General features: G+C 36.3%; 1 protein-coding gene across 5 annotated transcripts in view; it reads left to right on the forward strand.

Moving 5' to 3' along the window:
- The window catches only part of nrxn2b (neurexin 2b), a 967,206-nt gene that overhangs the window by 144,741 nt on the left and 794,662 nt on the right, over positions 1–27,803 (forward strand). The gene's annotated exons all lie outside the window — the stretch shown is intronic.

Consider the following 27,803-nt stretch of genomic DNA (forward strand, 5'->3'; position numbering starts at 1 on the left):
GGGGGAACGCGGCTCGACGTAACAGCAGCAACTCGAGCACATTGCTGCCCCCTATATGTCAAGAGGACAAATAACACATTTTCTGTTCAAATTGCCAACCCGCCACAGTGGCGTGTGTGTTGATCAAATTCACCCGCCACTTCAAATATTTACCCGCATTTGGCGGGTGGCGGGTGCTAATTTCCACCCCTGATTTGAACCAGAAAAAAATGCATTCAAATTGTACTCCTGACCTGTAGGGGGCAGCAACAGCGTTTCCCCTACCACAAGACCGCCTGCCCAGGCGTGTAGTCATTTTTATTTAAATAACGCCAGATCACATCGAGAGCTACTGCTGCGGTCACTCCTCCACATTATGAATCGCCGAAATTAAAGAAAAAAATGGACCAAAATATGGTTCATACTTAGTGTCTCCGACGCTGACGCACACAGTCACGTGGGTACACCCCCACACACATATTATATTTTTAAGCACATAATTTAAATTGTACTGTTTATAAAAATATATCATTTGACTTCCTTTTCTTTATAGATGCATTTTTGTTTTTTTATTTATTCTTCTCTCCCCACAAGTCTTTTTATTTCCATGTGTTGCTTTTACATTTTTCCATGTGTACATTTACAAGTGTAAATGCCCCCTCACCCCCCAAGACCAGTTCCCTAGAGGAAACACTGCAGCAATGTGCCTGAGTTGCTGCTAGTTTGCTCTAAATGCTATTAGAAAGAGGAGAGAATTTGCACAGTAGCTTTAGCATTTCCCGAAAGTTTCATTAAAAACTGTACATTGGTTGATAGCATTTTTGCTTACAGACAGAATTGACTCCAAAAAGTTATTGCATTAGATGTTGTGAGATTGTTAGTGCTCCAAAAATGTAATGCTCCAAATCTTACGTCTGTATCTATAAGATTGACTGAGTAATAGCTATTTCTGTCTTTTAGGGTCAATTGACTGTGGGTAATTTCAAATTGGGTTGCCTCCAAATGTTAATTAGTTGTAAATCTACATTGAATGATTACTTTATATATATATATATATATCATCAAGTGACACACCAGCACACACAAACTAAAAAAATATTATAGCTTTTGTTTTTGGCTATGTGTAATTTTAACACAATTTCAGAGAATACTTGCACCAGAGTCGTTTTTACATTGACTCTAATGCTAAACGTTTAATAGCAGAAAGCAAAAAACAATTGTTTAAAATGATTCCTAATTTATTGTGTATTAGTAATTCATACATATTGTGAGCTGAATGTAGCTGACATTTTCCTTGTCCTGTTTGGAGTTAGAAATTGATAGATAGTACTGGGCAAAAAGTAGAGAAAAATCATGCTTCATGGTTTTTATTGCATTTTTTTTTTCCGCCAGCGACCACAGAGAGCTGTGGTATGGGTGTGGAGTGTACAGCTGGAAAGTGAAGGGAACCTTTTTCTGTTCACAGCATTTGGAACTAATGAGGGGGCTGCACCCCATAAGACCGTCTGCAGAGATTCCAGAGATAGACTTATCAGCAATGTAACAAAAGACTAAGACTGAATCCAAATCATTTTATTTGCCTGCTGTAACCAGCTAAAGGGATAAAGTTTAATAACGCAGTCCATGCTTTAAATATCCAATATTCTATATCTTAAAACTTAATACAGCTGCAAACAACTACCAGCTATGTAGAGATATAGCAGCTTATTGATGTTCTTACGAGAGTGCACGACCTCTCTTTCCCCTTGTGTCTTGCATTTCCTGCTCATAAGCTCTCTGTTGTTCAGAGGTAGTTCTGCTGAGAATACACAATGTGTGTGCCTCTCTTCTGCAGCAAAACAAGTTGTAATTTTTCCCTTCTATGAAAAACAAGCCTTAAGTTAAAAAGACTCACATAAATAGTGAAAGAAGCTGAGGGCTGAGCTGTTTTACAGTTCAAATGTGTTTTTTTTCCCTAAAAGTTCTTGTTTGTTGTTTCCTAACACCAATATCATTTTAGCCTCAGTTTAACTTTGTGTTCTTGTATCACTTTTTTTTTCTCCAAACTATCAGTATAGACTGATGTTGTCTTTTAACCCATATTTAGATCATTCCAAACTAGACTAATCAATTAGTGGGTTGATTATTTTGGTCAGTTTTATTGGATTTTAATACAATTTTCAGATAACAATCAAGAGATGTACATTTACAATTGATTACATTTTGGAATCAAACCAATTCAAAATAGCTGCCATAATTAATGAACTTACGAAATGTCAAAAAAATGGCTATGACAGTTCATAAGACAGGACACAGAAACTAAGAATGTGAATTGATCTACTTAGGGCTCCAGGGCTAAATCACTTAACCAAAGACAGTTCTTTTTCCTTTTCAAAATTTAATAGATAGTAAGTAGATAGGTATTAAACTTACATATATGGGCCAAAACCAAGCAAACAAATCGGCTTCATAAATCAGCTATCTGCTGCTCTGATTTCTAAAGTTCGACACTGAACATTGTAAAACCCTGATTGATCGATTTACAAACAGCCTCCAAAAGATTAAATGCCTTATTTTTAGTGTGTGTGTGTATGTATGTATAAACACACACACATACACACACAAAATAAAAAAAAGAAAAGTCAACATCATGAAAACAATAGAAACAATTAAAACCAATATCCCAAATTGAGTTTAAAGTCAAGAAGAAAATATGTTTTTTAAGAGAGAATTTAAAAACAGGAAGTGAGAAGGTGTTCTACTTTGCCTCATTCCATTTTAATTGTGCTTTGGCCCAGAGAAGCTGACAGTGTTTATTGCTACTTTGCATGGTAGAGCTTTAATCAGTATTTGTAAACAGCACAGCAACTTGTGTTTACATGCAATGATTTGTAGAAGTATTCTTGAGCTCATGTAGTAATGTCCATAACATAAATAGACCTGTTTTTAATAAAGTGGCCCCCGAGGGCCCGAAGATCATGGCATCCAATATTAATTTTCAGCCTCGTCATTTGTTTTTGAGATTTCTCAAGATTTTAAAAACCTATGACAATATTATACATTGCCAATTAAAAGTAATATTCAAAGTCTTCCCCTGTTTCTATTGAAGAACAGTTTTCTAATTTTTTTCTATTTTTAGATGCAGTTTTTTTGCAGAATAATGAACCTTTGCATATTTTTATTTTTGAGAGATTCAGAGCATACTCCTGCCCCAACTTTTTGGAGATATGTTGCTGCCAACAGACTAAAAAATGTTTTTTTTTGTCTCAGCATTTCATGTATTTATTTTGTTTCATTGTGAATAAAATGTGGGCTTGTGAGGTTTACAAATCATTGCATTCTGTTTTTATTTACATTTTAAACAATGTCTCAATTTTTTCAGAATTTGAGATGTACCAAATTGTAGATGTATTAAATTTATATCTTCAGTTAAAACAGTCTGGGCTTGGTTACTGAGAACAGTTTATAAGAACCAAGTTACTATGGTAACATTTTATAAATTATCCATGACGAGAAAAGCAACATGTCTCCAACACATAACAATGTATTCCACCGAACAAATGAACAATAACGCATTTCCCAGTGGGGTACTTTTTTTTATTTAACTATGTTTAATTTTGTTGTTCTGCACAGATGAACACTGGGTAGTTATTATTATGTCAATCCTCATCTGCATTTATAACAAAATGAAAATTCAAAAAAATCTTTTTATTGTTCATTGAACAAAGAAACACAAAGCATTTCTGCAAGCAGGTAGTCAGTTATCCTTGCCTGAATGTATTTTATTGTTACAAGGACGATAAGGTTTATTCTAGAAATTGCTTCGTCACTGAAAGCACACTCGTTGACAAAACAAGGTAAGCAGCCAGACAGAGTGGTGGAAATGAAATGAAAATGCCTGTCTTAAAAGGTCATGTGACTGTATTGTAATGATTACAACATCAAATAGATAACAGAGTTGGCAATATGACCACACTGGTGGTCCCATGTTAGTAAGACATGGAACCCTTGGGTGTTTGGAACCTTCACATTGTATGTGAGTAACCTCACATACCCGCTAGTTCAAACATCAGTCCACTGATACAACAGTATGTCCAACATGCTGGGCAACTGCAAGATACAACCTGCCACTTCATGCAAACTGAGAATGTGACCCTGATCAAAGTCTGTTAAGTGCTGGTAACGCTGTTGAATGTATCTACAAGGCATCCTCTGTGTCTGCTGACCTTCACTTACTGTATCAACTGTCTTTTGGAAGCATCAGTAGATGCCTGATAACAATATTGCTTCACCACTTATGTCTTCAAGTGCTAGTTGTTCCAGCTTCTTGCAAATCAAACAATTTACAACCCATCACTGGTCTACATGTGGACTAAACTTCCTCCAAATCAGAACATTCTTTCTGGAACCATAACATGTTTTATCATTGAGTGGAATTACTAAGTGTTTGGAACCAACTGGACCAACTGGACTTTATTTCTTTTAATTGAAGAAGTTTTGTTTTTCATCTGAGGAGCTTTCTCAATTTAAATGAAAAGGGTGGCGTTTCCAAGTTTTTGATTTGAAAAAAACTCCTTGAATGAGAAGCAAAATATATTCAACTAAAAGAAAATAAGTCTTGTTGTCTTTCTTTTCAACTCTTAGAATTTGCCATATTCTAGGTGACTGAGAATCTGCAGTCATTGCGTGTATTTTACAAGCAACAATTTCTAAACTAATAACTCCTTTACATAAAAGCAAAGTCCTAAAGTGATTTTTACCAAAACTACAGGAGCTAACTGGAGCAGAGAGATCTCAGTCGGTGAAGCAGCCAAGATGCAGAAGCAGATATTGAAATGAAACATGTCTGACTGTGCGCCTAATAAACACCGTTCTCTAGTGACTGCAGCCTTTTGGAGGCTGCCTGTGTGTTAATTATCATCTACATAAATATTAGACCTGAAACCTTGGTTTTAAAAAAAAGTGAAAACAGAAAAATCAAACCTAATTGCATAAAGGTTTGCACCAAGCACTCAAAAATCTCTGCATATAAAATTAAAAGACCATTGACGTGTGTACATTAGGATAACAATGCTGGGTAGTCGACACATACAAAAAAAAAAAAGTTATTGATTTGCTTTCTTGTTGTATTTGATAAGTTTTCTAATATACCTTTACAGCAGTATGTTGCATTACTAATCCCTAGGGTTACAGATGCACAAAATCTGTAGTAACTTTGGACTTCAAAACTTTTTTTGGGTTGCCTGAAACTTGGTGATGAAGGGGTGGATACCTATGATGATACGAGTATGACTTCTCACTACATTTTCTACTTCAGTAGATAGCTAGCAACTTTAAATGCCTGCATATTTGCAACTACCTTCAATCAAGTGAAGAGTCACCTAAAAAAAGGCTAGGTGTAGGGGAGGGTAAAAAAAAACATCAGACTGAAACCATCCCTGATTGCTCAACTACCCTCTTTCCACTCACACTTCAACCCCTTGCCACAATCAACTTAAAGCATAGTTTTTATTGTTTCTACATCACCATTTTTAAGCTTAGAATATCTTATTGGACTCTCATGCAATATTGCAATATGCCTTGTTTAGAGTATGCATTATGAATTACTCTCAGCTACTACGTCAAACTTTAAATCAAAATCTGTTAAATTGACTGCGTTATAGCTAATTTTGTGATGCCCGTCACAGCTCATCAACATGAGGTCATCTCAAATGGGAATAACTCAAAAGCTTCACCAGTTGTAGAAGTACTTCCAGTGATTACTTCCTGAAAGTTTCAATAAAATGTGTTCACTGGTTCATGAAATATTTTGCTATTTTGCAATTAAATGGTTTTATTTGACATGAATGACATGAGATATTTGGCGCTCGGACCTCGGCGGAAGACGCGAGTGTCGACAATAGCGATGTACTTCGACGAGAAGCTCAGGTTGAGCATTAGAGGTGTCTTCCCCTGGCCGGACACTGGTGGTGGAGGTCGAAGAGGGAAAGGAAGCTTGAGGGAGCTGGGAAACTGGGGGTGGAGAAGGGGTGGAGGTGGGTTGAAGTTCGGTCGGTGAACGTATGGGGCCATGATGGAAGTCCTTTTAAACGAAGGCTTGCTCACTGATTGGATGAGCTGGAGGCACGGTCAGATTCATTATGTGGTTTAAGCAGGGATGGCTGGTATAAGTGGGCTAGTAGGGCTAAGTCCTTCCTGGTGTTTACAATAAAAATGTTAAAATACCTAATAAACACAAATTTAAAAAATTGTCACATTTTGTAAAATTTACAACACAACTGGTGCCAAACAGTCTCGATGAAACCCCAGTCCTTCCAAAGGGCTAACTTTTCACAGCCCCATTCCTTGAATGTCTTTCTTGGTACAGAATGATTGACAGGCGTCTTGTCCCGCCCCCTTGGTTTGCTTCTCATTTGGGCTAATTTAGTTCAGCCCAGGGTCAGTCCAAGGCTTTAGGCTTCAGCCAATAAGGGTGGACATACAATACTGTGCCTCAAGTGCAAGTGTATGTGGGCGTGGTTTGTTGTAGACTGACGTAGTTACCATGGCGAGCAAGATAAATATAAACGAGCTGGATTTTTTTTTTCTCACCTTTTTCCTTGTCTTTGTCTTTAAGTGGGAAACTGGAAGTGAAGAGGTCGGGAGCGGACAGACCAAAGGATATTCAAAAAAGGAAAAGTGGCAAAACCTGTGACCTTGTTTTAGCTAAAGGACTGGCTAACAGCAAGTGTAGCTAACAAATCTTTAATGAGGTGGTTTTTAATCTTTTTTACATCCTAGAGAAGTTGGTGGGGTGAGTTTCTCTTTAAAAAAGGTAGCCTTCATTTAAAAAGAAAAAATGCACTTTCCATTATTGCATGTCTTGTTTGATTTGATTTTATCAGTGTGATCAGTAATTGTGTTAAGGAGCATGGTGCAGTGTTATGCAAACCTGTTTGATTGGTAAAAAATAATTTGAAATAATTATAGTTGAAACTCTTAACGCAGAGGAACTAAGTTTTGGACAACTGACAGAGGCTCTGGGTAAGCTTGGTTTTTGCTGGTGGTTTGTTTTAAGGTTGTCATTGTGCTGAAAAAGGACATAATGCCAATTTATAGCAGGTTTTCTTTGTTTCAAATTTAATGCTTATATTGTTGGAATCCAAACGGCAGCATTTTATTATATATCCTTTAGCCCACCCTACAAATATCACCACCAGCCGCCACTGCATTCAAGTGATATTTTACTAACAGACAAACATGTGAACACAGACACAGCTGAAAAAAATATTGCTCTTTTGCATTTGGGTGATAATATTGAAAAATAAAAAAAATGGGTCTACTCTGATGCTTTTTAGAAAGGATCCACCAATTGATCAAGCTCATTGTAGATTGGTGCGAGCATACCACGCCAAATGAATGATGCTTTTAGATAGATAGATAGACAGCAACTTGATATAGCTGCAAGGAGTTTAAAAATAATGTTAGAGAGCGTGTAGGAATCAATATGAGGTATTTGCCTATGTCTGTTGCTCAGAAACAATAACAAACTGTACAGGCTGCAGTTTTCCATTAGCAGCAGCAGGACTTGTTAAAGTCAAACTGTCGATTTTATGAGACCTGCAGTGATTTCAGACCTCAACAGTTAATATTAACATGCATTTCTCTCTGTGTATAGTTAGGACCACAAGCTTCTGCATCAAAACAATGCAAGAAGTATTCCTCTCTGTCCCCACCTCCTGAAAATAAATTAATCCTGGGTGTTTGTCTGTGTGTGTTCAACTTGTGTTGTACAAGGAGAGCAGGACTTAACACTTTGAAAACTTCAGGTAAAATAGAATTTAGGTACAGTTGGAGTCAGGAGTACAGATCTACTCATCACATGAAGAAATATTAATGTGATATTTGATTATTTTATAAAATTTTTTGGTGCAGGGTGAAACGATTGTACACCTTCACTGAATTTAAAAAAAAAATATGAATGCACAAAATTTACTTTGTTGTGGATCTTTTTGCTAATTAATACCAAGTCAAACTTATTTATATAGGTTTAACTATATACATATTATTTAATATTTGGTTAAATGTTCCTCAACAAGTTGCACTTAGATATTTTTCTTTTCTTTTTTTTTTTTTTTGTATCCATCAAGTTTCTGGCCCTCATAATTTTATAGCACTAAACTCTGTAGTCTGAACCCAGCAGCTGACACAGACAAAGGAGAAGATTTAACAAAATGAGTTACAATACTTATACACACAGTACATATCCATGTGTGTCCTGTTCCAGCAGCCTATTTCCAATCAGATCATCCATTATCTCAAACAGAACATCCTAGTTTCCCAACATCTGACAGAGACCTTGTTAAACCTGGCATCATTTCCATGTCTTTTACTTATTACACACCAATGTTGCTTAGAGGTTGGCTGCACAAGGGATTGAACTGTGATCCTCTGATCCTTTGTCCCAAAGTCATACAGCAACACTAATGCACCAACCAACCAGCTAGAAATGCAAAGGGCTATAAGTGGCAATGGGGAAGTTGTGGAGTGATAAGGCCTCAGTGGTGCCAGTGGTCATCAGAACACTCAGAGCTGTGACCCCCAAACTGGAAGAGTGACTCCAACAGATCTCAGGAAGAACCTAAATGATCTCTTTCTAGAGGAGCAGTCCTAGGAAAAGCTAAGATACTGTGTATATGTATGTATGTATGTATGTTTGTGTGTGTGTGTGTGTGGTTTTTATTGTTTTAATTGATTTTACTATTTTTTATTTGGAAATTTTATCTTTTGAATTCGTTTTTATTATGTTTTTTTAATCAATATACAGCATTTAAGCAAACAGTGTTGTTTTTAATGTGCTTGATAAATAAAGTTGTATTGTATAGTTGCATTGTATTGGTGGAATCCAGCCTGTTATCAGCACACAGTTCAAAAGCCTGCCTCACTGATGGTATGTGTTTTAGGGTCAATGGCAAAGTCAGTTTAGACTATCTGGAAAGGCACCTTCAATGTGAATAAATAAATATACAGGTTTTACAACAACATATGCTCCCAACCAGCAAAAATCCAGCAAGGAAGATTCTTGACTGTCAAACAACTAGAATCCTACTTCACACAAGAATGGGGCAACATCCCCTCTAAAAACTTCAGCAGCTGGTCTTCTCAGTTCCTAGACATTTACCGACTGTTGTTTTAGGAAGAGGGGATGCTTCACAGTGATAAACATGGCCCTGTCCCAATATTTGTGAGAAGTGTTGCTGCCATTACATTTATAATTCCCTTATTATTATAATTTTTTTTTTTAATTTCACAATGTGTCAGTTTAAACAGCTATGTTTACTGTTTCATTGTGAATAAAATATGGATTCATGAGACTTGCAAATCAATGCATTCTGTTTTTATTTATATTTTACACAGTGACCCATGTTTTTGGAAATGGACTTGTAATTGCATTGCTTACATTCAATCTTGTTAAAAATACAACATGCTTAATTGTTCAGCATCATAAATCAGAGGTTTCACATAGACTTAGTAATTAGTATCTAATCAGCATTGGTCAGTTTTGCTTTCAGCAACTGATGGTATAATACTGGCTGGAGTACTTTTAGTTTAAAACTAACTCTAAGAATGATAATCAGAGCCTGAATTAGCGACAGGAATGAAGCAATAGCTGAGTTTTTTTTGCCACAGCTGTTGAGTAATCCTCCTCCTTTCTGTGTCTGTGTTTACATACACATGCACAAAGCTGAGCCAGTCGACCTTTGTAACTTCTCTCTGGATGCAGTGCTGTGAAACTTCAACTCTGTGAAAGATTTTCAGGGATTTCTCTTATGATGTAAAGCTGCTTGTACACTTTTACAACCGTCTGTAGTTGCCTAGAAACCACTCTGATTTTCCCCTCTTTATTTCATAATCCAAATACATTTTTATGAACTCCTGTTTGAGTTCTTTGCACTCAGTTTTTCATCAGAATAGGTTAACATTGGGTCACTAAAATAATGTAATAAAGATTATTTAAATAAAAAACAACTACAGGCTACTGACAATTGACAAATTGTGAGAATATTTTTGAATAATCCTTTTGTCTTCTTTTATGCATTTCACTAAAGTTAATTGCCATTCTACATCAAGTTCTAAAGTAAATAAAACATATTTGTTATCACAGAAAATGTTTTTTCCCATGTCTGTGTGTTCATTTGTCTATACTGTTAGCAAAATATCTCATAATCTAGTGGGTGGATTTCAATGAAACTCCCAGAAAGTAATCATTGGATGGATATCCAGAGAATACTGTACTCACATATTTATCATTTATAGCTTTCTAAAAAGATGATAAATTTTGTTGACCATGTTGCTCAACTCTAAATCAGTATGAAAATGACTCACAGGAAAATAAGAAAAATGGGATGAGGGTTACTAAAAGGCATCCCTGCAGACTGCCATCTCTCTGTGTGAAGCCTTTCAATGTACCCCAGTGCTGCTTCTCTTCTTAGAATTCTACTTAAGTCAAGAACCTTCAAAATAATACTATAATCCCGTCCCTTAACAAAGACCCCTGCTACTTCTATAATCATATATGAAGTACAGTTCTAAAAACTCAGTTGTACTCCATGCTACTGTTTTCCTGAATGTTTAGTAATACAGGTGCATAATACCCTGCACTTTTCTCGAGCATTTAAAGAAGAGGCATTGATCACAACGAGTGGGATGCAAATTAGCCTTATGAGAATACCTGAACAAACCAAGGCCCCATCAATGCTGATTTCTGCACAAACAGGGTGACATTCATTATTGCTTTATAGATCTCCTGTGAACCCAGCTAGCTCTATGACATTTATTTCCTAATTCAGCCTTCCAAACAGACAGGACCTCCCACGGAGTTAATACAGCACAGGCGACATCAAATTACTCGGAAATGAGGCGTGATTGCTGATGTGCCTGCTGCTGTCATACCGTCACTCAAGTTGCAGACTGTTAGTGCTCGTGGCTCATCAGCACTTTGAAAGACTTCTCAACACAGAGAATAAAACTTCTTTATTTTTTAACTACTTCTGTACTCATGTAACCAGGCTTTTTATAGAATTAAAATAGTTTTAAAATCACTCTAAAGGACTACAAAGTTAAAAGAGATGGGGAGGAAACTGGTTTCACATCACACACTTTCCCTCCTGAAATCCAAAACTTACAATAATCTTCTTGTTGTATCCTTATGAGCAAACCAGTTTATTTCTTTCAGCCAAATCTGTTGTTGGACACCAAACTTGGCAGTTAACTAATGTGTTCACGACAATAATTGCATTGTCATACAATTGCAGTCAGTTTCCATGCACTCATCATCAGCGTGATTGTGATAATAATTTTGGGCTTTTATTATTTTCCAGGGTGGAATCATAATACAAAATACCAATTCAATGATTTCAAAGTAAGAATTGGGTGCAAAAGTTTGAATTTATTGAGGATTTTCTCACAAGATCTAAATTACACATACAGGCTCAAATATATACATGTTCACCCCTAGGACCATTTATACAAAGGCTGTTTTTCAATTAAAAAACATTAAAAACATTTTTGTTGCAGTTTAGCTTGTTCGTTTACATGACAAAAGTGACCGGATTCTCTGACACTAAAGCTTTTTGAACCCAGTTCTGAGGGTCTGTTTACACTACTCTGTTTTTGAGTCAACCTGTACATTTTCTTCTATGGTTCAGCCATTCATGTACACAACAATAAGGATTTCTCTGAAATCAAAGGTTTCAGAACCCAGGTCTCAGAGTGGAATTTTTTGGACCCTCCTGTTTGCATTTCAAAGGAAGCCACAACGTGTGAAATCACACATGCACACCACAGACGGCTGCAGTCAATAGGTGTTTTGCGCATGCACGAGTAGATCAACAACAGTAATAATAGCAGATAACAGAGTGCTGTTTGTGTAACTCATCCTTTTCAACATATAGCAGCAGCCCAACCTTGGTCCAAACAAACCCCAATTCTTGTTCTTAAAATTATTAAAGTTGTATGTTGTCAGTTGATTTACCTCTTGAAAAAAGAACAGTTCAAATAAATAATTCATCACCCAAATTTACAACGTTCATGATGAGTGGACGCAAGCTATTGAATCAGACAGGGCGACCCAAGGGATACATGCAGAATCTAACCAAGGACTTTTAAATGTGTGTAAATGCACATTTTTTTGTCTGTGTTTATACATGCATAAATGTCTGAAGTCACCACAAGCAGGAATGAATCTTGATTTCAGTTACAACAGAATCAATATGACACAATAAGTTGGTGCTTGGAAGCACTTTCTGTCCACACCCAGTGAGGATTATTGTAATTATTCCATCAATCCACTTCGAAGCAGTCATCACAACACAGCACCACATTTATTCACAGCTATCATTCTCAGCTAAAGGACTTAATCACACATTTTCATAAACACACAAACACCCTGACACACATCCTCTGATGCATGAACCGAGCACAGAAGGTAAATATTGACTCACAGTCTTCTCATTAAAGGACTCTTTTGACAACTGAAGCCTGAGAAGGACATATAGTGCAGTAATTACAAAAAAAAGTACATGTAATGTTCGCTGTTTTAATGGCCACCCTTTATCTTCTCTCTCTGCCGTGTGTGTGCTTTTTGCTAAAGAGAGAGATCATTTAAGATTATTGAATAAGGTTTTAGGTCATCCCGGATGTTAAGAATTACATGATTTCCCTGCAAATGCTGAAAACACAGTTCATATGAAAAGAAGGGTTAATCTTGTTATGCTACAAAGTTAAGCCAAGTCCGTACAATGAGCACAGCTTCGGGCCCATTTTCCCTGCCAGCTGTTGTCTGTATTCCACTGAGCCATGATTTGTTTTGAATTATCTTTACAGCCAGCTCAGAGTTACAATAAGGATGGCGCTTTTCCCCCTGATGCTTGTTGTTTGGCTTCAGTTCGATCTGGTCCATTGTGGCAAAAAGTCATGCAGTCACCAGATTTTAAACACTGGAAAAATGAATGAGCTAGCATTCCATAAAGGTCTGCATATTGCTCACTGTCTTTCATGCCATAGTTTTAGTCTAAGATCATCTTATAATGAAAAATGTCAGCATTGTCACCGTGTAGGTCAAACTTTGAAACTATTGTTACGCCTGATCGACTAGGTGCCAAAAGTCACAATAGAATACATGTTGTCAATGACTCTCAGCTACTACCATATCAAGTTTTAGTTCAATATTTGTAGAACTGATTAAGTCATTTCTGTGTTGGCTGATGTCAGAGAGCAGTGGCAGCCATCTTGAATTAAATTAACTCCAAAAGGTAATCAATTGTAGATGTATAACTACTGATTATTTTCTTATATTTCCATAAAAATCCATTCTGTTGTGCATTATATTTTTTGTTAAAAGACAAACAGGGTTGACTCCAACAGTTACTGCTGAAGTTTCAAGCAAAGATCTCAGACAATGAATAGCACTTGGAGTATGTGTTGTTCACAACTCTCACATCAAATTGTAGCACAAATATGTGGAAAATTGAGTGAATTATAGCCACTTCCTTGTATTTTCTAGGGTTAGTTGACAGTGGTGGTTATCTTGAATTGGGTTAGTAAACAGTGATAGAGGTACATTATATGATTGTTTCCTAAAAGTTTTAATAAAATCCATCTAGCAGTTCATCAGATGTTTTGCTAAGAGACAGTTTACTCCAAATAGTTAATGGCAACATTTTAGATCTAGCACAATTTGTAAGCACTTGGAATATGCATTGGAGATCAATCTCAGCAACTAACACACTAAATCCTAGGTTGATATATATACAACTGACTGAGTTATAGTCATTTTTTGTGCTTTTTGAGGTCAGTTAGCTATGGCAACCGTCTTAAATTGTCTTGACTCCAAAAGTTAATTAGTTGCAGATGTACATCAAATGATTACTTTCTGCAAGTTTAAATAAAATTTGTCCAATGGTTTATGAGATACAGACACAGGCAAAAAATATAACCGCCCCCCTTCCCCTTTCAGCGGCTGCCCAGGAGATATAGTACTCAAAAACTGGGTTAGTGAATACAGAGTCAGTAACAAAAAATATGTAAAGGGACAGAAGATAAAGGAACTCTGTCCAAAAGAGAATATTGTTCTTCTGGCCACATGTCTGATGAAGCTTAGAAATGCTATTACCTTTTTGTCACAGGAGCTGTTCTCCCTGGTTTAGCTTCAGAAGAAGCAGTGACCTTTTCGGCACCGTACCACATCAGGGCTATTACGCGCTGACAGTTCACCTCTCCTTGGGAGAGGATAATACCAGCTCCCACCTTTTTTATAGTGATGAAAAAGCAACGCTGGCATTAGTGGGATTTCATTTTCCTTGCTTGTGGAGCTTCTATAGTCAGGAAGCACTAACAGTCACGTTTACCTGAAAGCAATCACCAGGAATGACAGTTCCTTTAGTGTGTGACTGAATATCAATAAATCTCATTATTTTTTTTTCTTTTTATTGGACATTGAAGCAATACCAGCTTGCATGAGCAGGATTGGATTATCTTCTGAGGTGGACTATAAGCTTGATGATCCTAAATCACCACGCAACGCTTCCATTAAACATGTAGTCGGAGGGATTGATAGAAACTGATACAGTAATCCATATACAGTTGCAGATTTAACATTACGTCTGCCATTCTTTATTTTGCTGATGCTCTACGACCAAAGATTTCTTTATTTTTTCCTTTAGCTTTTTATTGCCACTAGAAGTGGTTAGAGCTCTAAAATCATAGTGACTCAGAACTGTGTCTGCAGTCTGACTCCCACAGGTACCCTATCCATTTATCTGCACCTTTCAAACACAAATTTCTTTTTTTTTTTCCTTTTCAGCTACATTGCAAAGCAGTGATCGTGTTTTATATGTACAATGCACTTCAATAATTGCCCTTGGCTCCCTCTGTATTCTTTATGCCAAAAATGAAGCTTAAAGCAACATTCTCAGAAGGGCTTCCTGGGTGTTTTGTTTTTTTTCGTTTTCTTTTTTCTTTTTTGTGAGTGTGTGTGATGTAAAGAAAAAAGGAGTGAGAATTAAATCTTTTTTATTTTCTGTTAGAAACAAAGAGATTGTTTCAGCCCTTGTAAGTGAGAAACTGTTTAGAAATGAACAGGCAAGATTCGGACAAACGTGAATAAATTCCCTCGATTCTTCAATGCAACGAGACACAATAGTTACACCCACAAAGCTGGTAATGAATGATCAACCTAGCATTATCCTTTTATCCTCAGTCCTTTTGTTAAGCCATGGCTCTGGTGTTTTTTTTACCGGTGTGACACATTTATTGCAGAACATTAAACAGAGGCTGAAACCTTGTTTGCATCCATGCAGGAACAGATACCCACCAACCTCGACACATATTCTACATGACCTTATGATCTAGAAATGGATATGTTTTCAGTCTGGTAACTAATGTGAAATGACCTGATTTTGTTAGGATGCAGGGGTGTGTGTGTCGCTCTGCACAGGTGGTCAGCAGCAGGGATGGAATCAACCAGTGAGAAGGTATCACACCACTGAGGTGGAAATACTAGTTTGGGCTGCTGCTTTGAGAGGCCTTGCATGAAATGCAGCAGGGAAGAACTGACTGCTGAAACACTGCTGTTTCCAAGTTCCTGGAAAAAAAAATCTTCATCAGTTGAGTTCATGGGGATTTATATGACTATGCAAGAGATTATGTCACTGTTGTATTTAGTAAGGAGTCAGTATAACTTATTGTAAACACTTACAAGGCAATAGGTTCCTGGTAAGGGTTGCATCAGAAAGGGCTTCTTGCATGTTTTGTTATTGTGCCAAAACAAACACACAGATGTATGACTGCTCTACCGGTTTGTATGACTACTTTTGCAGATTGTACGACTGCCTTTCTGGATTATACTGCCTACTTGATCATATAACTAACTTATTAAATTGTATGACTGCCTTATCAGTTCATACTGCTGTACCTCATCCTACAACTGCCCTGCCAAATCTCATGACTGCCCCACCTATCTGTATGACTACCTTACCAGATAGTACATCTGGCTTAAAAGATCATACAACTGCCCTAATGGATTGTAGGACTGCCTTATCAGATCATACAACTGTCCTTCTGGATCATACAACTGCCTTACTGGATCCTACAATAGCCCTGTCAGATTGTATAAGAACCTTATGGTCAGGGCCAGGGTTAACAATGACCACCTCCGGTGCTGTTAACCAGCAGGGTTCTGGTGGACATTGGACTTGGAGGTAGGTGGTCTCTGACAAGGGAGCAGCTGAAAGAAAAATAATATGGCAATAAGTTCCTTCTGTCAAAATTAGTTTTTTTTTTAAGTTTCTTTTGTATTTAGGGTAATTGTGTTTTCATGTTTCTGGTTATACTGTGTTCAATTTGGGTTTATTTTTCTGTTATTTTGTAATTTCATTGTCTTCATGTTCAGTCTTGTCTTAGTTCAGTTTTTGCTCTTTGTGTCTTTGCATTCCTGTCATAATTCACTTGTCCTCAGTTATCACTTGTTTGCCTGCCACACCCATCTTCACCTGTCCCAAGTTTGTAATCACTCACCTGTGCCCACTTCTTCTAATTTCCTGCAGCTTTTTAAAACATGGTCATTTCCCTCACTGGTCCGTTGTCGCTTTCACGTTCTGTGGTTCCTCCCATGTCTTGCCTCTCATGTTTTATTCATGTTTGGATTTAGTTTGTGTTTTATTTTTGCTGCCATGTCAGCTTTTGTTTTTTGGTTTTCTTTTATTTATAATAAATTAAGTTTTCCTGAAGTTCATCAAGAGTCTGCACACTGGGTTTGCCTCACTCTCCTCCACACATGATACCTACATGTCAAGTATTATGAATGCAATTTTATTCAGTTGAATTATATAGCATTCACCTACAACAAAAAGTTATTTCAAAGCAGTGTACAAGAAAGTAAGAAGTCCAAATTATGTCAAACTGTATCAAATCAAATTCTGTCCAAAAGAGATCTAGGTTCAGCATAATTACACACAGTCATTACAGTATATTTATAGTATAGCACAGTAGGACTTAAATTACAAAATGCCAATAAGTAAAAAAGTTGTTGACCTTAAGCCAATATGTAACTGGGCTGGGAAATCAGTTGGAGACCAGTTGGCAAACAACATTTGCAATGGAGTATTTACAATGTCAGTCATAGAGGTTCTCAATTTATTCACAAGTCTTGTCACTTGAATTTTGAACATGTTAAAGAAAATTGCACAAGACATTTTCTCTCATAATAGTTAATGCAAGTATCTCAAACCTTTCTCAGGAAAATTTATATGGCTAGGGCTGTATTTTGATACCTGCACAAGAGCTATTTAACTTCAGCAAATGTCCAAGACTTCAGCCCAAATGTTGAGGTCTAAAAACAATGTTGATGATAAATAGTATTTAATTAAAACAGATCCAAATATGCCTATCTTTAGTTCCAAAGTGTACTCTTGTAGTGTCATAGATGAAGGGACAGCTGTCAAGGTTGGCACAAAGTGGGCCAAGGCAGTTAAGATGTTGGTCTAGGTGGGCAGCAAAATTAAAAAAAAAAAAATGAGAGAAAATAGTTTTTGTTTTGTTTTTTTTGTTGAAGTTTTACTGAACGTTAGTTCCAAGGAACCAAATGTTCATGAGTCCACATTTTGAGCAGTCAGGTTTTGAAAATCATAGTCTGCATGTTTGTGTGCACAGCTTGCAAAATTGCATTCTTGGCCATGCACATTATTTTGTTAATCAACTCAGCTTATTTTGTACCCTTCTCAGCAGCCTCCCCCACATTTATGATTCAATCTTTTGAAGTACACATTTGAAATGAAGTCAGGCAGACTTGGAACAGTTTTTTTCCATAAATATATAGTTTTTATTATCAGCATGGTTTCTAGACTTGGAAATTTGCCATGAATGTTTACTGTCAGAGAAGAGTTTACATACAGGAGTCAAAATACAGCTCTAGCTGTTTTGAGACAGTTTGGAGAAGCACACAACACGATCCTGGGTGTGTTTGAGACTGTTTGGAGATGTTCATAATCACTCTGCAACTATTTATAGAGACAGTTATTTCATAATTAAAAAAAAAACGCAAAGCAACAAGGCTGCCTGGCTCTGTGACTCATGTAAGGAAAATGAGAACCTCACAAAGGTTGCAAGACATTCTGGAGTCAGTCACAATACTCTCTTATGAATGCCATTCATTATTTGTAGCCCAGTGAGAAAACACTGTATCCCTTTAAAACACGATAGAAAAGGAAAAAAAAATAAGAATGCCAATGCATAAGCATTGAAGCATCTTTATTACTATTTGGCAGTTATTCTTTGTTTTTGGTTTACTGTTTCTGCCAATGTTTGGAAAAAAAAACAACATAAAAAATACATCAAGACACTTAGACCAATCAATATGGGGGTGCCTATGACTCAGTGGTTAGAGCAGTTGTCCTCCAACGATAGAGTCAGAGGTTTATTTACACCGGTATACAGTCACATACCAAAGTGTCCCTGGGCTGAACACTGAACCCTCCAATATATGTGTCCATCTAAAACACTGATTGGACTCTATAGAATATATATATTCTTTTTAGATTATCTTTGTAGAGATGTAGTAGAGTGCTGTTTGAATGTATGTGTGTGTGTGTGAATGAGTAAATGAGGGCATAGTTTGTGTTTTTTAGTGTCTTGAGTAGCCTGGTTGGCTAGAAAGATGCAATATAAGTACAGTCCATTTACCATTTATCAGGAATAGTGAGCTACAACCTTTGGTAGCTGTACATGTATACTGTAACAACACTAAGTTTAGTTTGTTCACAAAAAAATTCAAAAAAGATTTTGAATAGACAACGATAGGATTTTGGCAAAATGAGTGAAATAACCAAGTTCCTTTTAAAGTTTTACACTATACTCTGACTTTTATTGGTCCTAAAACATGTCTGAGGGATTACTGCAATGTAAGAGAAGATGTTGCTTTATGAATATAATACACCTTTAGTGTTATGAACACAAATCAACTGTGTTTTTATTTGAAAACTCAAATGCTGTTTTTTATATCTTTGAATAAGCTACCGCCTCAGGAAATCATAATTTCATAAGTGTCCAAATATTTCAGTGGTGTGAAAGTCTCAACATATGTTGTATAGTTGTGTCTTAGGTTTTAAAAAATGTATTATCCGCTTGACTCTCTGACCTGCGCATCGCAGCAAAGCTTTTTGAAATCTTAAAGTTGGTACAATGAAGAGTAAAACAGAGCAGACTTTCTTCTGTTCTGTCTGCTAAAAAATCTTGTCTTTTGTTCTTAGGATTTTGGCAGCATGCCTTGAGTTCAGTCAACTTTCACTGCAGTGATTTGTCAGTGACACATCAGTAGCTCACAACTCTGCCTTCTCGAGAGTTTAAAGGGGTGAAGTGAGGGGTGAGCAGAAGTGCCAGCACATCCTGTAAGGCCTGCCCAGGGTCCAAGCGCTCACATCACAGGCAATTCTTCTCAGCAAATAAATCCAAATAAGTCCATTTTCCTCTGTAGAAATACAAGCATGTCAGCAAATAGCTCAGCACACTGGTTCTGTTTGTTAATTCATGACCTTGAAGATTTTAAACCAAGTTAAACCACACACCGACTTTCCTGTGTACACATAAAGTAACTTCAATGTGACACCACATAAAAAATTTAGGATCAGAAAACTAAACAGTAACTTGCAGCTTTTGTTATTTGAGTTGTCCTCGTCTTAAAAACATGTGATTGTCATATCAATAGAGAAGGAACTGTAAAGTTTACAAAACTTTAAAGGAATAGTCTTGCTATGTTTGAAAGGATTTTCTGTCAAATAATTATCAGTAGTTAGTACCTTTATGATCAATGACAGCAGTCATACAGTAGAACACACAGTATGGTGAAAACATTTCAAATTATTTCATTACTTTTAAAGGATATTAAAGGGAACTATTTTTTTTTTTGGACTTTAAAGAACAAGGTGAAAGTATAGTACCATTATATAAGGTTATAATATTGGCATACACAGACTGTCCAAACCTTTTCACAAACTTTTAGACTGGCGGCATGGAAGAGCAGTTAGACCTAATCCCTCACAGCAAGAAGGTCACATGTTTACTTCCATTTCTGAGCGAAGTTTGCATGCTCTACCCCTGTGTGCGTTGGTTTTCTCCAGGTACTCCAGTTTATTTCCACAGCCACAAAAATATTCATGTTTGCTTAATTGATACCTCTAAATTTTCACTAGGTGTGAGTGGGAAGGTGAATGGTTCTCTGTCTGATTTGTTTATATCTGGGCCTATGATGGACTTGTGACCTGTCCAGGGTGTACCCCACCTCTCGCACAGTGACCTCTGGAAATAGGCACCCTGAATGGACAATGGATAATGTGATGTATTACTGATGCAACCTGTGTGATTAAAGTCAACCTGCTGCTGTTATGCCTCTGAGTCGAGGCTGGGTTGGTGACAAGGTGTGAAGTGGGGGGAACCATCTGCAGTGCTTCGTTCTGCCCAATGGTGCTACTGTCCTTCACTAATATGCTAATGCTGGCTTTATTGTGAAAGCTGATAGTGGTATGAAATAAGGCTAAAGTAAAAAGGGGCTTACTGTTTTTTTTTTTGTTTTTTTTTTAAGGAGATGCTGTTTTGTAAGTAAAACCAAAATAAAAAGCCAACAAAAAGTGATGTGAACTGTATTTCCATTTTCATTGATTAATTTTTTCCTTTATTAATCATGCTCTCACTAAAACTTACAAGCTGCCTAACAGTTTTTCTTCATTCACATGTTCAGATCCACCTGAATGGAAGTTTTTGACTGTGAAACAGTTTCTGGCTGTGTTTGGCAGAAATGCTATCATTGCATCTTTGACATCTCACCCTTAATTATACATCCTGCGACACATCCCATGATCCTCTGTGTTTCATGACTCACTGACCCCTTACTCAAATCTGCACAATTTCTCTTTTCATGCCACCCACAGCCAGTTTTGCTTCCACTCAAATGAACAAGACCCCCCACACAAATCTCCATTCTTTGTCCTTCTCTTTGGTTCAATGAATACTGTCTCAGGGAGGATGGAGAGGAACATATTCTGTGCTTGCTGCCAGTTTTACAAAAGGAAACGATCAAATGTCCAACTGTGACAGAGAGAAGAGGGAAACAAGCTCAAAGAGGTGGTTCACGATGATAGTGCAAAAATCTCAGACAGAAACAAATCTTCCACTATGGCCATACACCAGCTCTCTAAAAATGTGTTAAATCAGATTCAGTCCTTATATGAAACATAACGTATGTATTTTAAACTGTATATGCCATGCAGGTATAGGTATTACCATGTGTTTCATTAGTTTATTGGACTATGCAGTAAAGGTTGAATTAAAGAACAAAGTGCTATTTGTGTCTGTGATATTTCACAGAAAATCAATATCATACGAATAGGATTCATTAAGCAACTGAAGCATAAACATTTAGGACTTACTTTTTTTAAAATTGTATATACAGTACATAAACATAAAAAGTACCAAAAAATCCCAGTTAGATGTCTACGACAAATTAAAAGAAGAATTTTGAATCAAGTAAAAATTGATACACTGTAATTGTGCCTGTATTTATACCAAACTGTCACAAAAGGAATGTTCTGGACTAGGTGTTTTGTCAACCAGAGAAAAAAATATGCTAGTCACAGACAATTAACTAATTTTTTTGTTTGTTTATTTGGGTAGTATCTGAATAGGCAGCAACTGTTAGAGAATTGCTGACTCAAACTTAAATAAATTGTGAGAAAATAAATAAGGTTTCACTAATTAAATAAAAAAGTGTTTGCAACCAGCGAACCATTTCACTTTGTTCCCAAAATAGAAGCCACCTCCACATTTATGTATTAGTCTACTGGAGAACAATAAGTTGATTTTAATTATCTATCTAGCCCTCCATCTATTCATTTTCTACCACTTATTTTTGAACAAAAACAAAAGGTTTAGGGTGAAAACCCAGACATCCCGCTTGCCAGTAACACACTCTAAAAGCTGGTACAAATCCGCCACCTGGCCTGCAAGTAGTGGATTTGGACAAGATTTGGACCACTTAAAAATTAATTAATTAATTTAAAATAATAATAATAATTATTATTATTATTATTAATATTATTATTACTTAAGCAGCCTTAAATGTTTTTTGTCACACGAGAGCTCCTGTCAAAATATAGCTTGGATACTCTAAAATGTATAGAAACTAAATTAAGAAGGGTTTGAGTCAAATTTGAGATGCCTGCAACAATTCTATGACTATTTTGAGAGAAATGTTTTTGCACAAATTGTTTGAACATGTTCACCAACTAGGAACCAATACTATCTAAGGGCTCTACACCAGTGTGTATAGATAGCACATCTAGCAATCAGCTAATATAGAAGTTATACATGTCAATTGAACTTTTTTATTTAGTATTTTCCAATAGAGATTCAGATCTTTTTCAGTTATGCACTGAATAAATATGAATATGTATTTATTTTGCATCAAGCTTAGGCTAGGTTAGTGAAATAAACACTCAGATTTTGTACTATTTTCTTAACAAAAGACAAATACCTTTTTAGTTTGGGAAAGTTTCCTGTTTCTGCTTCTGGGAAGGTTATTATTCAAAATAAACAATACAAAAAAGACACTAGACTTAGGCATTCATTTCTTTTCCCTGCTGTACGAAACCCATATTGTTACACCCTTATTTATTGCAATTTGGGTAAAATGTGTACAACTTTAAAATACCTGTGAATTTACTCATCTTTGGAATACTGAACAAATCAAACTATCAGCTATTGTTTCAAGTTCCACAAGATAAATGAAAATACTAACACGTACATTTTCTGTAAAACAGACAAATACTAAACAAAAAAACATTCCATTATGTAGTATTTTATCATTTTGACAATATCTCTAATTGCACTTGCCTGCTAATAAAAACACATCTAAGATTTGTTGTGATTTTGAAAGCATGAACACTGCTAATAAGAAGTGTTATACTGTACAGAAAATAGTTATTACTTGATTCTCTTTGCAACAAACATGAATTATTGAATACAAAACAGAGCTCAGAGCTGCTTGAAGTAATTTATGTCAGCATTGAAAAACAATAGACTTTGTAATAGCTTTCAAGTTAAGATCTATCCTTCCTGCTCTGCATCTGTCTTCCAAGCAATATTGGATTTTCAGCTCTGGATTGAAAACTGTGGCCCAAAGCAGCAGGAATACCTCCTTATTTTTCAGTCATTAAAGGTAATAGGATAATGGACGTCTTGCTAGCAAAGAGATGTCTAGTAAACCTCAAAGCCATCTACAAGATAAACTACACATAATGATTATGATGGTAATAATTCAGTGTATAAGTAAAAGAGGAAATATAAGAGAGATAATAAAATATTTAAAAAGTACACTTTTTTTAAAAACATTGTTTTTCAATTGTTTTTCAGTGTATGTTTTACTTTACAAGTTTATAAACTAGCATTTTATATTTTATAAAGCATCAATTGCGCATCAAGCTTCAGTATTTATCGTGGTTTCTTCTCTACTTTTAGTGTCATTATTTGTTGCTTTGTATTAACCCAGCATTAAGCATTCCAACAACACAACAAGCTATACTACACATTAGGGTTGTAAGAGGGTTTTTTGAATGAGCATTGTAGCATAAATGTGAAAAAGAAAATTGAGAGAAGAGGAGGAAAGTAAATTAGTTATATGAGTGAATTATTTGCTAATATTTGACCTGATTAGCAAAAATAATCAGCCTTTTGTTTTACTTTGTGTAATTATATGAATTCAGCTCAAACTAAAACTAGGAAAAATGACATGAATTACCATTTGCTAAAATGTAAAGTTGTGCTAATAACAAAATGTGGTTGTATAGTGTAACACTTGTTAAACAGATGTCCTTAGTTTAATCCTTGCAAGATCACAGCTTATGTGCACAGCACCATTCATAGTGCTGTGCACATAAGCTGTGATCTTGCAAGGATGCCTTGAGAGGCCCCCCAAAGTAGTCCAATGCAGCACTAATATTATTCCCAAAAAGATCCTGACACTATTCATTAATTCATTGTCTTTACCTGCTTTTCTATGTAGGGTTGAATGCATGTGTCTATCTCCAGCAATCATTGTGTGAAAGGCATAGTACAGCCTAGACAGTTTGCCAGTTCATCACAGGGCCACATAGAGACAAACAACTATTCACACTCTCACTAAGACCAAAGGACAATTTAGGCCTGGTCTACACAGGAACACAGTCGGTAGAAATGAAAATTTTCCTCATAAACATGGCACCATTTATAGAAATATTTTCCACTCAGAAACACAGAATATGACCCAGCTTATACCAGGCCTGAATGCGGTAATGTAACGCTGCCATGAAAATGCACCAAATACAGTAAAGAAGACATGGACATATGTTACAAACTGTAAACCCAAGAATAAAAAGACGAGAATGACAAATACAAAAGCTGTCAATATTTGGGGTTGTTTTTCATGTTTTAGTTTGGGTTTATTGTTTATTTTATTTAGTTATTTAATTATCATTAAGTTTGGTCTGATCTTAGTTCAGTTTTTGCTCCTTGTGTTTTCATACTTCTTTCATCATTCCTCTGTTATCTCTTGTTTGCCTGCCACATCCATCTCCACCTGCTTGTAGTTGCAATCGCTCACCTGTGCCCACTTCCCCTAATTACCCTCTGCTTTTAAAACCTGGGCATTTCCTCCATTTACTCGCTGGTCCATTGTCACTTCCACGCACTGTCTGGTTCCTCCCATGTCTTTTAATGTCTTATCGTTTAAGCTTTGCCTTGGATTTTTGTTATTTTTTTTTGGTTTTGCTGCCTTGTCAGTCTTTTATTTTGTTCTTTTATTTAAAAATAAATAATTTTATTTCCTGGAACCAAGATGAGTCTTCACATTGGGTTCGCCATAATCTCCACCCAAACCTGACAAAAGCAAAAATTAAAGCCTTTTTTGTGGACTGAAAACGAAATGGAACTTTTCTTTTGTCTAGAATTAAACTAATGTTGTATGGGAGAAGTGTCAGTCCAAATATACAGACATAATGGACCATTTCAGGTAGAGTATTCAGGAGAGCGGAGGAAAATGTTTTTCTCACAGTGTTCAAAAGGTTCAAGTAAAATTATTTGCACACAAGTGTTGGTTTTGTAAAATTATTCTCCTTTCCCATATTTTTTAAATGTATACATAATGCAAATTGGTGTAATAATAATAATAAGGGGTTTTGCTCTGGTCTATTCAAGGCAGTGTTTTTTGTCCATCAGCCTTGTCTGAAGTAATCCAGTATTTGAAGGTTTTGCTGTAGTTGAGCAACTCGCACCTGCAACACAAACACAGGGACATAATCACTCATTATTGGGGTCATAGGTTAGATTATAGTTAGTACTATCATACCATTGTTTTTAAAAGTTGTGTTTCAGAGAGAGGAGAACATAAAGATGGCATTTAAAAATTTTCTCCCCCACTAAAGAAAAACAAGGGGCTCCTAAAACAGTTTTTGTGTGAATGCAAGGCTAAAACAATAATAAAAAAAAAACTACGTATGTGCAAAATCCCATTGTCAAGTGGACAGGGCCTTAGAGTTACCTATTAACATGTTTGGGTCTGTGGGAGGAAACTGAGGTACCTAAAGAACACTCACACATGCATCGGAACAACATGTACATCTCCACACACTGTCTTCCTTGTATATTGACCCTGCGACCAAACTGATTAATGTAAATGATAGTATTAGAAGAGATAATTTTTTTGCTGCTTCCTTTGAACGCTCCAATCCAATCCTTTCTTTGCTCACTTACATTCATCACCCCTTAACTGTAGGGAACTCAAACACGGTGCAATCACTACATTCAACAGCTCCTACCTCAGAGTGGTGGCATTTTTGGAGATCTATGAGGGTGTTTATGAGAAGCTTGAAAAGGGCATTTTGCAGATTTATGGATGACAGGGCTAAATGATTTTTGTGTGTGTGTGTGTGTGTGTGTGTGTGTGTGTGTGCAGGTTTGAGACAGCTGTGCTCCCCCACACCCCTCCATATCAATAGCCCGTCAGAAGTGGAAATTGACAGGGACAGGGGGGAGGAGAGGGGCGGGCATTTAAATGAATAAGTAAAAAGGTCACGTCAAACCATTTCCATAAAAAGTTCATTAACTTTTATTTGTTCAAAAAAACATGTCCACATAATTAAAATAACAGAGATTGAGCTAATGAAATTACAATAAACCATGGTGGAGTGGAACCAAGACATAATAATGCAGATCTTACACGTATCTGAGACTTAATTGTGTGTTATTGGCAGGTGACCTTTGAAGGAGATTGGTGTAGATCCCCAGGTGTGTTCAGTTAAGTGTGGGTTTACTTAGTCCTCTTTTGTGTGTGTGTGTTACCTTCGTGTTCACTGAATATTTAAGCCCACAAGATTTACTTATGTGTGAGTGTGACAAGGTGATACAGTAACCGAGAGGTCTTATTGCTTCTTCGACTTTCATTTATTGGGCCTATTATTACCTGCTGGTAAGGAAGTGGAACAATAATATTTTTGACAAATGGCAAGTTGTCAAAATGGCTTTCCCTACATCTTGTTCTATAAAAATTAGATATTGCATGCCTACATTTATAATTTATAAGCAGGTGTAATAGTGAGGTTGGAGTCACTTGTTTCTGGGTGACATGATGGAGTGCAGGGATTGTTTCAGCACTATTATGCTAACAAAGATGAAGGAAATGAAGGTTACCATTGCAAACAAAAAGACGTCACAAACTGAGTTGAAAAAAAGTACATTTTCCACCTGAGGACCTGGGCCTAATTGGTGAAATATGTGTGATGCAGTGTTTTGAGGGAGCTCTATGTCTGAAGACGTTTAGGTGGACACAATTAGATGTTGGTACTTGTGACAAAGTGGTTCAATTTGTGTTTACCACTTGTCCCTTATTTTATTTAGGATTTACTTACTTTCTCTAGTTGGTTAGATTGCTTAGATTTAAACATTACTTTGCAATTTTGCTTCACTTACTGTCCCGGGTTTGTTTGTGTTAGCATTATGTTGCAGTTTCCATCTATTTATGTTCATGTTAAAGCTATTACTTCTGGACCATTGATTGAATTTGTTTCTTTTGTTTCAAGGTATATTTATGGTATTTGTTTTCCCTTTTAACTCACCATTGTTCTCCTTGTAGATCTGCAGCGGGGCAGGAGTGTGGGAGGGGCCGGCCGGCCCAGTATTTCCTGCTTTAATGGCTGGATGATGTCATTGATTACCTGGCTGGGTTCTACCAATTAGAGGGTTTTCTTTTGAGTAATGCTTTGTTTTTCTTTTAAGTAATTTTCTAAATTATCTTGTATTACATAGTTTATTTTGCAGACCATTTCATTATGTTCATGAGTTTGTAAATTAGATTAATAATTTTATTCTTGTTTTTTTGTTTAGATGTTTGTTGCTTGACCTGTTTCATTGTGGCTTAGTCCACTGAAGCACAGGTGTGTTGCCAATTAGCTATAAAAACAGTGTCTTTTGGAAGCTGGAGAGAGAAGTCTGTCAGAAGAACAAATAAAAGGAATGACAAGAAACTGAAATGGATGATTGATGATGATTTTTATGTTCACCATCTGACTCTTTTGCCTACACTACCCTTACAGTACTCTGCAACTGACAGTAGGTGAGTATATTTTAAGGAGTGTCATTTTCCAATAGGGGTCATAAAAGATATATGATGCCTGATAAAACTGACAAATAAAAATCAATTGTCAGTCGGTTTAATCATCCTCATTGGTCTAATATGTGTTATCAGTTGTCAAATGATGTTAAAATCTGACAACAATGTTTCATATTTTATA

Source organism: Kryptolebias marmoratus, linkage group LG7 (assembly GCF_001649575.2).
Source record: "Kryptolebias marmoratus isolate JLee-2015 linkage group LG7, ASM164957v2, whole genome shotgun sequence".
Classification (NCBI taxonomy): domain Eukaryota; kingdom Metazoa; phylum Chordata; class Actinopteri; order Cyprinodontiformes; family Rivulidae; genus Kryptolebias; species Kryptolebias marmoratus.